The sequence below is a fragment of the Schistocerca nitens genome, chromosome 3 (genome assembly GCF_023898315.1).
Source record: "Schistocerca nitens isolate TAMUIC-IGC-003100 chromosome 3, iqSchNite1.1, whole genome shotgun sequence".
Lineage (NCBI taxonomy): Eukaryota > Metazoa > Arthropoda > Insecta > Orthoptera > Acrididae > Schistocerca > Schistocerca nitens.
The window spans coordinates 537,266,076-537,280,979 of NC_064616.1; positions in this window are offsets into that span (position 1 = coordinate 537,266,076).

Below are 14,904 nucleotides of genomic sequence, written 5' to 3' on the forward strand. Positions count from 1 at the left end.
CCATGCGGGTTAGCAGTGGGTTCCCCGCTTGCAGGCATTCTTTCTGAGGTTTTTATGAAGACAATGGAATCTCAATTATTTACAAGTAGTGTATAAGTAGCCAAGAAAATACAGTTCTATGTAATATAAGTAGATGATAATCTCTCAATAATTGACGGGTCCCAAGAAGACACAAGTCAGATATTTTTACCCTTTCACGATCTCCACGAGAAAATTAAGTTTACTCTTGAGAAGGAGTCGCCCAATAGGACACTGAACTAATCATAGCGTGTAGGCTTTCACGGCCGGCGTCTTCAGTAATTAAAACTTCCGGGCTAAGAGGCCGTGGTCCAATAGTAGAAATACTTCTCCCTGACGTTTCGTTGCCAGCTGCGGGCAACATCATCTGAGGTGAGTCTACGACTGACTCACCTCAGATGATGTTGCCCGCAGCTGGCAACGAAACGTCAGGGAGAAGTATTTCTACTATTGGACCACGGCCTCTTAGCCCGGAAGTTTTAATTACTGGGGACACTGAACTACTTAGATCTATAGTAGATAATCACTTAGATTATGACATATTTAGGAAATGTACGTTTTCGTATAATATTATACCTGCTGATTCGGCCCACCCGCTAGCGCATAAAATGGCATTTTTTCATTCTACGTTACATAGAGTGATGTCGGTGCCTTTATGCGCGTAAGCCTTGGAACACGAACTGGTAACTCTTGAAACAATAGCCCGAAAAACCGGATATGAGCCCGAAATTGTGAGACGGCTCTATAACAAGAAAGTAAACTATCACAGATCGACGACAGCTTCTACGTTAGGCACCGCGCCAGATTTTACTCCGTCTGCCAAAGTACCTATTCCTTTTATAGGCAAAGTTTCGTATTAAATCGAGAATCTTTTCAAAAACCAGGCTTTTGAGACAGTTTTTTCGACTAATAATAGTCTTCATAAGAAGGTGATTCATAATTTAAAAGAGCCTAAAGATAAATTGTCATTTTACATTGGCCAAACAGGAAGAGCCTCATTAACAAGGTACAATGAGCATATTCCGACTAAAACTGGGATTGCACACGTGGTTCGACATTTGCCGAACATTTAGTGCAATGGTCTCATGCACCCATCCCCCCCCCCCCATCCCTCGCAATACTCAGACATTTTAGAGGAAATGCAAATTTTTTAACATTTACTACATGATAAAAACAACCTTCTTAACAACCAACTGCAGCTGCGAAATAGAAGCTTCTCTGAAGGTTTACAACCATTATTTCATCTACCGTAATGTTAATCCGGGGTACGTTTTACCATTGCCAACAAATGTCTGTATTCCCGTAGGTTGAATAGCTAGGTATATTAGTTGACACCGTAAAACTTTGGTCCCATCTATGAAGATGTCTATTTCCTATATAGGAATATAATTAATGTTTCATTATTATATAGGGTAGCAGAGTATATGGTTAATATTTGGCGTATTGAAAACCTTGAACATGCACACAGATGGTGAACTGATATTCGGTATGCACGTTCAAGAGTTAAGAATGGTTTCAATAGGTGCTATCACAAAATCTTTCAATATGGCCGATTGTGGTCAATACTATGTGTATATGGTAGCAGTGGTTCAAAAATGGCTCTGAGCACTGTGGGACTTAACATCTATTGTCATCAGTCCCCTAGAACTTAGAATTACTTAAACCTAACTAACCTAAGGACAGCACACAACACCCAGCCATCACGAGGCAGAGGAAATCCCTGACCCCGCCGGGAATCGAACCCGGGATCCCGGGCGTGGGAAGCGAGAACGCTACCGCACGACCACGAGATGCGGGCTGGTAGCAGTGATGCCATCTCCTAGTCATACATAACTTTTTATTAACTTAATTAATGGCGGTCATACCCATATAAGTATCACGAGAGGGTAACGTCACCTTCCACAATCTACTGGATACGAAGTTTTGGTTCAGACTTGCCGGATCAGTCTGATTTAATCTTACTTAAAGACTTTTAAAAGTGTCCTTGGAGCGTTGCTTGCCAAATCACATGTTGATTTAACCATTTCCCTGTCATCCTTCCATAATTTAGACTAGTTCTTTAAGTACATATTGACCTATGTGGGTCAATTATTTTAAATGTGTTGACCGGAGAAATGTTCGCCAAGTCACACTTTAGCTTTGAGCATAACTGACCTCTGTCGGTCAATAGTTTTGAGTGTGTTGACTGTAGCAATGTTCGCCAAGACATACTTTAGCTTTAAACCTAATTCCACTGTCATTCCCTAAGATCAATGGCAGTGGTCACCAGGCCAGAATTATGATGGCAGAGGTCCACATACAGTTTTTGCAGTATGTGTGTAGATTACCTCCATGAAGGCAAATTGAGTACCCCATTGCCGCCACATTATCCCCTACTATGGTGTTTTCTGCAACTCATAACCACAAATTCGTCAAGAAGCTCAATCACGCACGTGCATTAGTTTTGGACTTGATTCTAGACCATTTTAGGTAAAATACACTAATCTTGAATAATGACCAGCATTTCATATGGCCCGTATTCCCGGATGTTACAGTTTAGATATAGACTTGCTCATAATTTCGGTCATGACCATTTGTGGCTATATCGATAGGATGTTAATGCATTGTAAACATAGATAAGCAAGTGCTTGACAATTACGTCTTACAAATTTCTAGACCTATTCAAAATAATGACAATGTTGGCTTTATATTATCCTTCCCACTCCTAAGTTCTTTTTAGGTGATTAAACTTCGGGCTTAAGCAGAAAAATTTTCCTTGACCGGCCATACCTTGTAAGCACATGATGTCTTCTTCATATCATTACCAATGAATACTTCATAAATGTTAAGACAGTCGACCTAAGAACGTTCTGCACAGGATAATATATACGCCCTTTTACTCAGCTATACCTTTTATTTCCCTTTACTAGTAAATTCAAGGTCAGGAGTTAAGTTCGTGTGTTGTCCCAACAAGTAACTATCATACAGAAACTTCCTGGCAGATTAAAACTGTGTGCCCGACCGAGACTCGAACTCGGGACCTTTGCCTTTCGCGGGCAAGTGGTAGAGCACTGGCCCGCGAAAGGCAAAGGTCCCGAGTTCGAGTCTCGGTCGGGCACACACTTTTAATCTGCCAGGAAGTTTCATATCAGCGCACACTCCGCTGCAGAGTGAAAATCTCATTCTGGGAACTATCATACAGTTTATGCGCAGGCACAAGGTATTATGTCCGCGCATGTAGGCCTCATGACTCTACGGTCAGTTCCAGTACAGCACTCGTGGCTGCTGCATCGCCGTCGCGAAGTGGGGCCGAGGCAGATTCAGATAAGTTTCTACGATCTGACGATAATTTATGGATTTGTAGTTATAGCTTGACGATGTCCACTATGGACAAACGGTAGTTACCGTTATTCTGAAGAAGGTTGGGTTATCCCGACTGAAACCTAGGCAAATTCTAGGTAAACGGTGCAACTGAGGATGTTGGTTATTAAAATTTATATTGAAATTTTTGTATAGATTCTGACAGGGCCGCGAAATGTTGAAGATATTTACTTTATATTAGGGCTTGGAGCTATGGTTCTTTCCCAACACAGCTACGACAATTTACAACTACAACACAAATCGTTTCTACAACTACCTTACTGTGTTTTACCTGCCCACTTTTAGACGGACTTCCCTTCTGTGGTTCCCTGAGACCCTTTAACCTAATAAACCGCCCAGTCCCTTCCAAACCGCCCCCCCCCCCCCCCCGCGCTTCCTGTGTGTGGTGGACTCGTGACCTATAAAGTGGACCCTGGAAACCCACCACCCGATGGAGCAAGTCAAGGAATCTGCAGCCTACACACTCACAGATCAGCCTGAGCCTCTGATTCAGACCATCCACTCAGCTCTAGACCAAAGGACCGCAGTCGGTTCTATTGACGATGATGCAGATGGTGAGCACCGCCTTAATCTTGGAAGCAACACTGGCAGTCTTTACCATTTCCGCTAGCCACCCAAACCTTGACAGAATCTGCTCCAATCCAAATCGACATACGTCATTGGTACCAACATGAGCCACCACCTGCAGTTGGCTGCAACCTGTACTCTTATTGCCATCCCGAAACACCCTTTCCACATCTGGAATGACTCATCCTGGAATTCACACGGAGTGCACACTGACTTCCTTCCCCTCCATGGCAGCCATGTTCCTAAGGTGCCCCATTATTGGCCTAATATTGGGGCTCACAACTACCAGCAAACCCACCCTCTTTGAATGTGGAAACCTTGCGGGACAAGAATCGTCCTCTGGAACAGGATGCATGACTGCATCCGGCTCAGAGACATCGTCAGCCACAAATAACGCCCGAAGCCTTTTCATCAAACGAACCGGGGAGGCCCTACAATCAGCCCCTTGGAAAGTTATTTGCTGCCTACCAGACTTTGGAATAATCTCCCTCTTGACCTTAGGTGAGGGGGTCAACCTCAGTGCAGACAGTACCACAGCAATGGACTGATCGGAGGACACGTCGGGCGTGCACAACGTCCACCGGATCCCCGAGCTTGATCCCCCACAGTGACGCCCCTTGGCAGCAGCCTCAAGCTATATGAGGGAATCCAAAGCAGCCTAGAGCTGTGAGCGAAGGGTCTCCCAACTCAGCTCGCATCTGTATGCAACAATCACACTTCCTATCCATTACTGCCGTCGCTCCTGTTTGAAGGTCATAAAAAATTGTAAGAAGCGAATGGTGTACTCGCCTTATTAGTAGCAGGAACTAGCAGTGTGCTCTCGCTGATGGTATAACCGACATTGAGCAGTTCTAACCAACAAACAAAAGCCTGTACAATACGAAGGTCGATACAGGCGTCGAAAACAATGGCGGTACCTACGCTATACTGTTATTCAAACAAAAGGTTGTGCTTAGTAAGCACACAAACGCACCAGAAATTACAAAAATAAACTAGTAACTACCCAGATACTGAAGATAAGTCACTCCTGTTTCAAGCTCTTAAAAAATTTGTAACAAGCGAACATTGTTCTCACCTTATTAGTAGCAGGAGCTAGCGGAGCGCTCTCGCTGACGTAGCTATGGATAGAGACACAGAAATTCTGACCGTAACAACAAACTCCTGCACAATAACATGCCCGTACAAACTCCGAAATTATGAATGTAGCCTCAGAGAGCCAGATAATTTTCACTTCAGTAATTTTCACGTACATCCAATAAAGACAGTCATGGGAGATTTTAACTGCTACACTGTACCATGGGCTACAGAGAAACAGATCAAAGTGGAGAATACCTTGAAAACTGGGTACAATGCATGTGTCTACAGCTCATACATGGTCCAAAATTGCCATCCTCTTTAGCAGTGGAAAATGGAAGCGTGGATATAACCCAGATAATTTCTTTGTCAGCGGAAATATTTTCCATCAAGGGAAGAAAGAGATGGGAGATTCAATCCCTAAAACACAACATCGTGCAATTATCTGTAAAGTAGAAGCAGCCATTCAGCCTACATATTTTCCTTTCAAGACAAGATTTAATTTCAGACAAGCACAATGGTATAAATTTGGTGGGGGACTTGACTCTAAAATACTCGCCATTGGCCCATCACCAGGAAGTTATGAATTTTTTATAAATATGGTTAAAACTATCTCCCATAGGCACACTCCTCAGGAAGTAGAAGAATATAAAAAGATGATTTTGGACAAATATGTACGCCTTTTCGAAGAAGATCCCACTTCCGATGAAACAATCCAAACAGAAGAAGATATTATGTCAGCCATATCAGAAATAAGAAAAGAAAAATGGTGCAATCTTATGACAGAACTTGATATGAAACAAAATAGCAGAAAGGCATGGCAACTGTTGAAAAACCTTAATATTGACCCATTGAACGCTCCCACAGTTATTTCTTATGTAACGATTATTCAGACAGCTCACCAGTTATTGTTGAATTGGAAAATAAAGAAAAGGTATGTAAGCAAGAGACATTAAAGATTTCCTGAGGAGAACGACTATATTGGCACACCTTTCTTTCTCGGAGAATTAGAAACCGCAATACACACACTGTAGAACAACAAAGCCGCTGGCTTAGATGAACTAACAACGGTACAAGTCAAAATGTTTGGGCCAACGACTGAGAAGTTGATTCTAGGCATAATGAATATATGTGTCTCAAAAGTGCAAATACCAAAGATTTGGAGAAAAACCAAAATTGTGGCTCTGCTGACAACTGGAAGACAGCCCACAGAAGCTAAAAATTTCCGACCGATATCACGTCTGTGTCATCTTTACAAAGTCCTAGAAAGAATGATACTTAATAGCATCTCAGCACATATTGACCAATCACTGATAAGAGAACAGGTGGGTTACCGTGCAGGGAAGTCTTGTTGTGGACGGATCTTAATTTGACACAATATATAGAAGATGGCTACGAATGCAGACAGATAACTGGTGTTGAATTCGTCGATCACACATCTCAGCACGTATTGACCAATCATTGATAAGAGAACAGGCGTTCTTCCGACCTGGGAAGTGTTGTTGTGGACAGATATTAATTTGAAACAATATATAGAAGACGGCTACGAACGCAGACAGATAACTGGTGTTGCATTCGTTGATCACACTGCCGCCTATGACACAATCAGCCATAAGAATTTATTAGAAAAGACTTATACTCTTACGAAAGACTATCATCTGACGTGATTTATGAGATGTCTATTATAAAACTGACGCTTCTTTGTTAGTCTACAAATCAATAGAAGTCGATGGAGGATACAGAATAATGGCATTCCCGAAGGAAGTGTGTTAGCCCCATTGTTATATAATATCTACACCAATGACCAACCAATTAAACCTGTCGCAAGATTATTCAGTTATGCAGATGATACAGCAGTTGCTGCCCAAGGAAGAACCTTTGAGGAGGTGGAAGAAAAACTAGCTACACGTCTTCAAACCTTGTCTGCCTATTATGATCACATTTACCTGAAACCAAATCCCTCTAAAACACAAGTGTGTGCTTTCCATTTACGGAACAGAGAGGCTGGAAGGAACCTAAACATAACCTGGAGAGCACAACAGTTGACCAACTTCGATACCCTAAAATACCTGCGAGTAAAGCTAGAACTTTCCCTCACCTTCGAAGTCCACTGCAAGGACACAAAAATGAAATTACCTGCTAGGGACAACATCATTCAGAAACTGACCCGTAACAACTGGGGCTCACAGCCAAATGTTCGTAGCACATCTGCATTGTCCTAATGCTTCTCCGCTGCTGAATATACAGCACAAGTGTGGCAGAACTCCAACCATGCCAAAGAAGGCGAATTTGCCCTTAATGAAGCAGGAAGCTTTGTCACTGCCTGCTTGTGGGCAACTCGTATTATCAAAATATATCATGTAATGGGCATAGCACCTCCACATATCAGAATAACAACAGCAGCAGAAAAAGTGAAGCGGAAACAGGAGACAGATCCAAGACTCCTCTTGTTTGGATGTGAATACCAGCATCCAAGATCAAGATTAAGAAAGATTTTTCTCCGTTCAATAGAACCACTTTTAACGTCACCTGCAAATCGTCGAATACAGCTTTAGCGTAACACTCCATCAGAGAGGAACTGGAACAACTCTAAAGAAGAGCTTGCTAATGGACATCACCTCCCATATAAAACATAGAAGGCCCTTAACAGATCGCTCAACTGTGGAAACCTCCCAGCCCCATGCCCGATGGATGATCTGGTTATTGCCAGTGATACATCAGTTCAAACAGCGGAATTTTGTATGCCAGCATGTTCTTATACTGTTTGTAAATTGATGTCACATGAATTTTAATGATGTGCTTATATTGTTTGTAAATTAATGTCATATGGAATTTAATGATGTACTTACATTGTTTGTAAATTGCTGTCTATCGGCTATAGATGTATCTTATTTTTGGATAAGATTAAATAAAAAATGGCACATTATGTGATCCTAGAAAAATCCTAAAAGAATACTATCACTGCTGTTGGCTAGTAGTTGAGACTACATCTAAAAATTTTGGAATGAATATGAAGACACTTGATATATTGTGCCATTCTTTGTGCAAGGTTGAATCTCTTAATCCCTTTTTACAATGCCTGGGCATGGCAAAGCATTTAAAAGTATACTAAGTCCTATATTTCCAATATAAAACCAAAAAATTACATTGAGGTTAGGGTCGGGTATGCAGAGGCAAACATTAACTTGTCTCCAAGTGCATCTAAAATAAAACTTGGGACAGGGATTGTGTCAGAAGAAAAAAATCGTGACAGAAATACAAGTTTCAGAAATGTGGATCTGGAAATGGTGGCAGAAGCACTTAGAAAAGCCTGCAGGTGCTCTGTTTGTGGAGGAAATGTGGATTTGGTTGATGATGGAATGAGAGAAGGTTTGATTTGCATATTGGACATTTTGTGTCAAAACTGTGATGCTGACAGACCATTCAAGACATCAAAGGTCTGTAATAGAATCTACGAAGCCTGTATGAGATTTATGGACTAAGATGTATAGGGATTGGAAGAGATGGTGGAAGCCTTCTATGTGGTATTATGAACATGCCTAGTAATCCCCAAAATTTTCGGCAATGAATACTGCTCTCTTCAATGCAGTTGCAGAAGTAAGTGAAGAGAGCATGAAAATGGCAGTCATGAGGGCAATTCAAGAAAATTGTGAAGAAACAAATAGCAACGATATAGCAGTTTCCTGTGAAGGTTCCTGGATTAAGAGGGGGCAACTTCATTTCATGGAGTTTCAACAATCATTAGTGTCGACACTGGAAAAGTATTATACCTAGAGGTAATGTTTAAATATTGTTCTGCATGTTCCTTGCACAAGAAAGATATTGATGCAGGTAAAGAAACAGAATGGCTGGAAGCCCATTAAACTGTTTGTAGCAGAAATTATGCAGGCTCCTGTGGTGGGATGGAAGCTGCAGTATTAAATTAATTTTCCATAGATGTTCGCAAGTGTATGGAGTAAGATAGGTACAGTATATAGGAGATGTAGATTCTAGTGCTTCCAAGAATATATTTGAAAGTCAGCCCTATGTAAAAGATTGCACTATTGAGAAACTGGAGTGCTTAGGCCATATTCAGAAGAGGATGGGTGGACGACTCCGAAGACTTGTTGCAGACAATAAATGCAAGCTACCAGAGGATGGGAAGCCACTGGGAGGTAAAAACAGACTAACAAAGAAGTGAATTGACAGCCTACAAATCTATTATGGTGCTGCAATTAGAAGTAACCTCACAAGCCTGAACAGTATGAGGATAGCAGTATGGGCCACTTGGTTTCATTACTTGTCGACAGACACAACACCTCAACGTGGCCTCTGTTCTAATGAATGGTGCAAATTTTTGAAAAGTAAGGAAAGTGGGGAAACTGATACCCATAAAAATAACCTTCCTAATGAGGTTTCAATGGCCATTAAACCAACTTTTAGAGCACTGGCTACACTACAATTTCTAGAAAAATGTCTGCATGGGAAAACACAGATCCCAAATCAAAGTTTCAATGCTTCTATTTGGAAAAGATGTCCTTAGACTGTGTTTTTTACTAGTTTGGTGGTGAAGATTTCTGCTTTGGAAGCAGCAGCAGTGTTTAATGATGAGAATGTGGCAAGACTGAAGATCCTCAGCAAGTTGGGCTTTACACCAAGAGTCTTCACTGAGCAGATACTGCCGATCATCGATAAGCACAGAATCGCGACGGCCGAGACTTTAGTCCAGAACATAAAAAAATTGCTAGGCAAATGAGCTGAGAAGCTAAGAAAGCTGTAGAGGATGATGAGGAATAAATGGAATATGGATATGGGCAGTTTTAGCTTTTTTTCCATTTCACCCAAACTTTAAAATGATTTTTCTGCAACTTAAGGTTTTCTGCTTTCAGGAAAACATATATCTGAAAGTACTGAAAGGATTGCAATGAAATTTTTCACACCTATTCATTTACTTTGAAGCAATATTTAAGTGGATCAAAATTTTAATCTAGATATTACACACAGTTTTGTGGTTGATCATATATTGAAAGGTTTGCTTGTAAAAAATGTTCGAATCCAAAATATCACAGAAAGCAATAGTATTAATTTACGAAAATGTTACTGCACTTAATTGTACACCTATTAGTTTTTGATTATTTTACCATCAACAAAATTTGCCAAATTTGCCTCAGAATTGTGGAAAAGTGTATATTAAAATAATAATGCAATAAGAAATTCAGAATTATCTCATTGCATTTCATTGTCATTAATAATTCTGAATTAAAAAAAAAATCATATCTCTATACATAAGTATGCAAAGTTTCAATGAGATTAAACAAAATATGTCAAAGATATGGATTTACAAAAATATCAGTGCAAGACTGCCACCGTCTCCCCTTAAGCCACAGCAGGGCAGCACAGCATTAGAACTCAGAAACACATGGAACAGAATTTTTCAGTGTGTGAGAGAATGAGACAAGGAGAAATTTACACTCAGCAAAAATCATTGAATTAAACCGTTTGTAGGGATTGTGACGAATTTAAATGTTTTACCATGCTGATGAATTAACAGTAAGCAAGTACTACACCATACATCGAAACCTATGCTCTTCACAAAGGCATGAACACCTTACCTCTATCAGGAAGACATGCTGTAAAATCATGAAACATTCAATGAAATTTCTATCTTAAATATAGCGATATGAACAAAAAAAAAATAACCGAATAACCATAAGATCTTTATAAATTAATAAAAAACTTGTATGGAAAATGAGCTCCACTTGTACATAGCCAAACTGCCCTAACTACGCCGAAGTGCCCCAAACACCGGACTGCGCAATCAGACTGCAAAATAAAGACTACCTGCCAGGCAAAAACTATTGTCACTTTTTCAGACATGCTAACCCGGTTCCACTGGGAGTCGTACTGGAACTTGATTCATTTGCCGAACCGGTAGTTGGCGAGTCACAGACTGTGCAAAGGGTGAACTATATTCTGTGAGTTATTGAGGACTTCGCTCTCATTTAAATATATGGCCGAAATAGTCAGCCTACAGGGATTGTGAAACGAACCCTGACGTCGAGGACCGAGTGCCAGAAATGGCGCAGATTAACCACGTGATGGGGAAATTCACAGGCGTCTATTGTCATTTGAAGCCTAAGCGCTGTAGTGTGCGAGAGAGACAGACGAGGACCAGCGTTATAGGGACACCCAGTAAAAGCCGTTTGTGGCTGAGGAGACGTAGCAGTGTTAAATATGGCATACCTAAGATCGGCTTTATAGGGAAACATTTATTGAAACTATTTAATTCTGTAGTAATGCAGGGAATCAAGCCACAGTAATTTTAATCTGCCATCCTCCATAAATTTTGATGGTGATCCCAATAAAACTTGAATATTGATCATATCTATCGTAGTTTAGGATTTACTGTTAAAGTGAAGTTAACAAGTTTTGTAACAAAGAACTGAATGCTAAAATCTGAACGCTTTGGTTGATCGTAACGATCGTCCTTTAATGTAGAAGCGCATCATTAAAATAACAAACGTTGTAAATATCATCTCTGTAAATTAATTTGTTCGAGAGATATAGTAATTTAAAATTATCAGTATTTTCAGCTAAGCATCAGTTCATCATTTCATCCGCATAAAACACACTGAACGATGACAGCATGACACCTTATTGAACCGTTAGGTAACAGATTATTTATTGTAAAGTTTTGTGCATAATAATTAATTTTGTTCTTTATTTATTTATCACTAAACACGTTGGGACAAGGCTACTGGCGTGACAATCAAAGCTAATAAGGAAATTGTACCGGTTTTATGTAAAGAATTTAACGTTTATTATGTAATGGATATAACTGATATTTTTTGAGAACGTGAAAGTGGTCATTCTTTGATTTTTTAAATATGTTAAAATATAAAGTAATGTTGAATACGCAGCAGCCAATCAGACGGAAAGGAAAGGGAACTGCCCTAGTCCGTTGAACGAGGATATTCGGTGGCCGAGCGGTTCTAGGCGCTTCATTCTGGAACCGCGCGACCGCTACGGCCGCAGGTTCGAATCCTGCCTCGGGCATGGATGTGTGTGATGTCCTTAGGTTAGGTAGGTTTAAGTAGTTCTAAGTTCTAGGGGACTGATGACCTCAGACGTTAAGTTCCACAGTGCTTACAGCCATTTGAACCTATTATGACGATATACGGCGGGCGGGAAAAGCGACCGGGTCCGGGCAGAGGGAGTGCTGGTGCAGACGCAAAAGTGGACAGTTCGGCATGAACCACCAAAGGGTACAGTTCGGTAGCAGACGCGAATGCCGACGGTCGGTCTTTAGGCAGCGGGAAGGTGAAACGACATAGAACATTTCACGTTGTGTGGTATCGCGGGGCTTACTATCTGAGCGGTGAGCACGGTGAGCAGCCCCACGCCTGGGGTGAATTTTTCGTGTAGATAACTTGTATTTCGCGATGAGACTGTAAATGTTCGAACTGTGTCTAATTAATATGGGATCGAGTGTAACAGTAACTGTGAATACCACCACTTTCGCTATTAGTTTGCTTTCTGAATAAACATTATTCTACACAAATCGCAACTGTGTGGCCTACATTATTTATGAGTCGTTAATTTAGTTCCCGATATTATTATTACTGATACTACACTCCTGGAAATTGAAATAAGAACACCGTGAATTCATTGTCCCAGGAAGGGGAAACTTTATTGACACATTCCTGGGGTCAGATACATCACATGATCACACTGACAGAACCACAGGCACATAGACACAGGCAGCAATGCAAGCTGCTATTCTCCCATGGAGACGATCATACAGATGCTGGATGTAGTCCTGTGGAACGGCTTGCCATGCCATTTCCACCTGGCGCCTCAGTTGGACCAGCGTTCGTGCTGGACGTGCAAACCGCTTGAGACGACGCTTCATCCAGTCCCAAACATGCTCAATGGGGGAGAGATCCGGAGATCTTGCTGGCCAGGGTAGTTGACTTACACCTTCTAGAGCATGTTGGGTGGCACGGGATACATGCGGACGTGCATTGTCCTGTTGGATCAGCAAGTTCCCTTGCCGGTCTAGGAATGGTAGAACGATGGGTTCGATGACGGTTTGGATGTACCGTGCACTATTCAGTGTCCCCTCGACGATCACCAGTGGTGTACGGCCAGTGTAGGAGATCGCTCCCCACACCATGATGCCGGGTGTTGGCCCTGTGTGCCTCGGTCGTATGCAGTCCTGATTGTGGCGCTCACCTGCACGGCGCCAAACACGCATACGACCATCATTGGCACCAAGGCAGAAGCGACTCTCATCGCTGAAGACGACACGTCTCCATTCGTCCCTCCATTCACGCCCGTCGCGACACCACTGGAGGCGGGCTGCACGATGTTGGGGCGTGAGCGGAAGACGGCCTAATGGTGTGCGGGACCGTAGCCCAGCTTCATGGAGACGGTTGCGAATGGTCCTCGCCGATACCCCAGGAGCAACAGTGTCCCTAATTTGTTGGAGTGGCGGTGCGGTCCCCTACGGCACTGCGTAGGATCCTACGGTCTTGGCGTGCATCCGTGCGTCGCTGCGGTCCGGTCCCAGGTCGACGGGCACGTGCACCTTCCGCCGACCACTGGCGACAACATCGATGTACTGTGGAGACCTCACGCCGCACGTGTTGAGCAATTCGGCGGTACGTCCACCCGGCCTCCCGCATTCCCACTATACGCCCTCGCTCAAAGTCCGTCAACTGCACATACGGTTCACGTCCACGCTGTCGCGGCATGCTACCAGTGTTAAAGACTGCGATGGAGCTCCGTATGCCACAGCAAACTGGCTGACACTGACGGCGGCGGTGCACAAATGCTGCGCAGCTAGCGCCATTCGACGGCCAACACCGCGGTTCCTGGTGTGTCCGCTGTGCCGTGCGTGTGATCATTGCTTGTACAGCCCTCTCGCAGTGTCCGGAGCAAGTATGGTGGGTCTGACACACCGGTGTCAATGTGTTCTTTTTTCCATTTCCAGGAGTGTATATTCTATGTTAACTTTGTATTTCGCAAAGTTGTCATTAGCCAGATGATTTAACCAAAGCTTCGTAGGATTCTAATTTAGGGCGTGTAATGCGACACGTACATTTCAACCCCCAGACGAGTTTAAGCCAAGACATTTCGGCAAAGAGCAACCGCATGTGTGCCCGAACATTTTTGGGATCTTAGCTTGACATTGGTAGCAATCGGTAACAAGCCGCAAAAAAATTACAATGTATAAAACTTGTGGAAGCTAATGCGCTAACCAACTGAATTGTGCCATTGTACCGGACAACTTCTGTTATCTCTATAACGTGGTCGTTTTTCATAACAGATGGTTAGTTTCACGTTCGCTTGATTAATTGCAAGAGTTTTAGAACTGTAGCGACAGCTCCATATCGACGATGTTTCCGTGATGCTGTTAAAAATTTTCAGAGATCATGGAGAGAAGTAAAAGTATGAATTTGAGGTAAGAGGTGTTGCAGAGAAAGGAACGTGTCGAAAGATGTAAGCGAAAATCATTCTGATACCTCTGACGGTGGTATACATGAACCAACACTGTTTTTACTATGAGTGTATATATATGTAACAGGGAGGTTATAGAAGCAACAACATTCTAATTGGAGAATTTATTAATAATTCAGTACACAGAACTAGTGCTTTTTGAGGACAGAACCAGGGGCGCTGGCGTTCTAGTAGCGATCGTTCAGTTTCACGGTCACCTGCTATCGGAACGGGGCTATATACAGGGTTTTCCGAAACAGCTCAAATGCGCGACCAGTTATCTGTATGCACGCTGTACTTTGCCTGACTATTGACTGTCGTTTTCGTTCGAAGATTCCTGGCACATCCGCAGTGCTACCAGCAACGACGGCTGCTCTAGCTACGGCGTCTTTATCTGTTTCTACA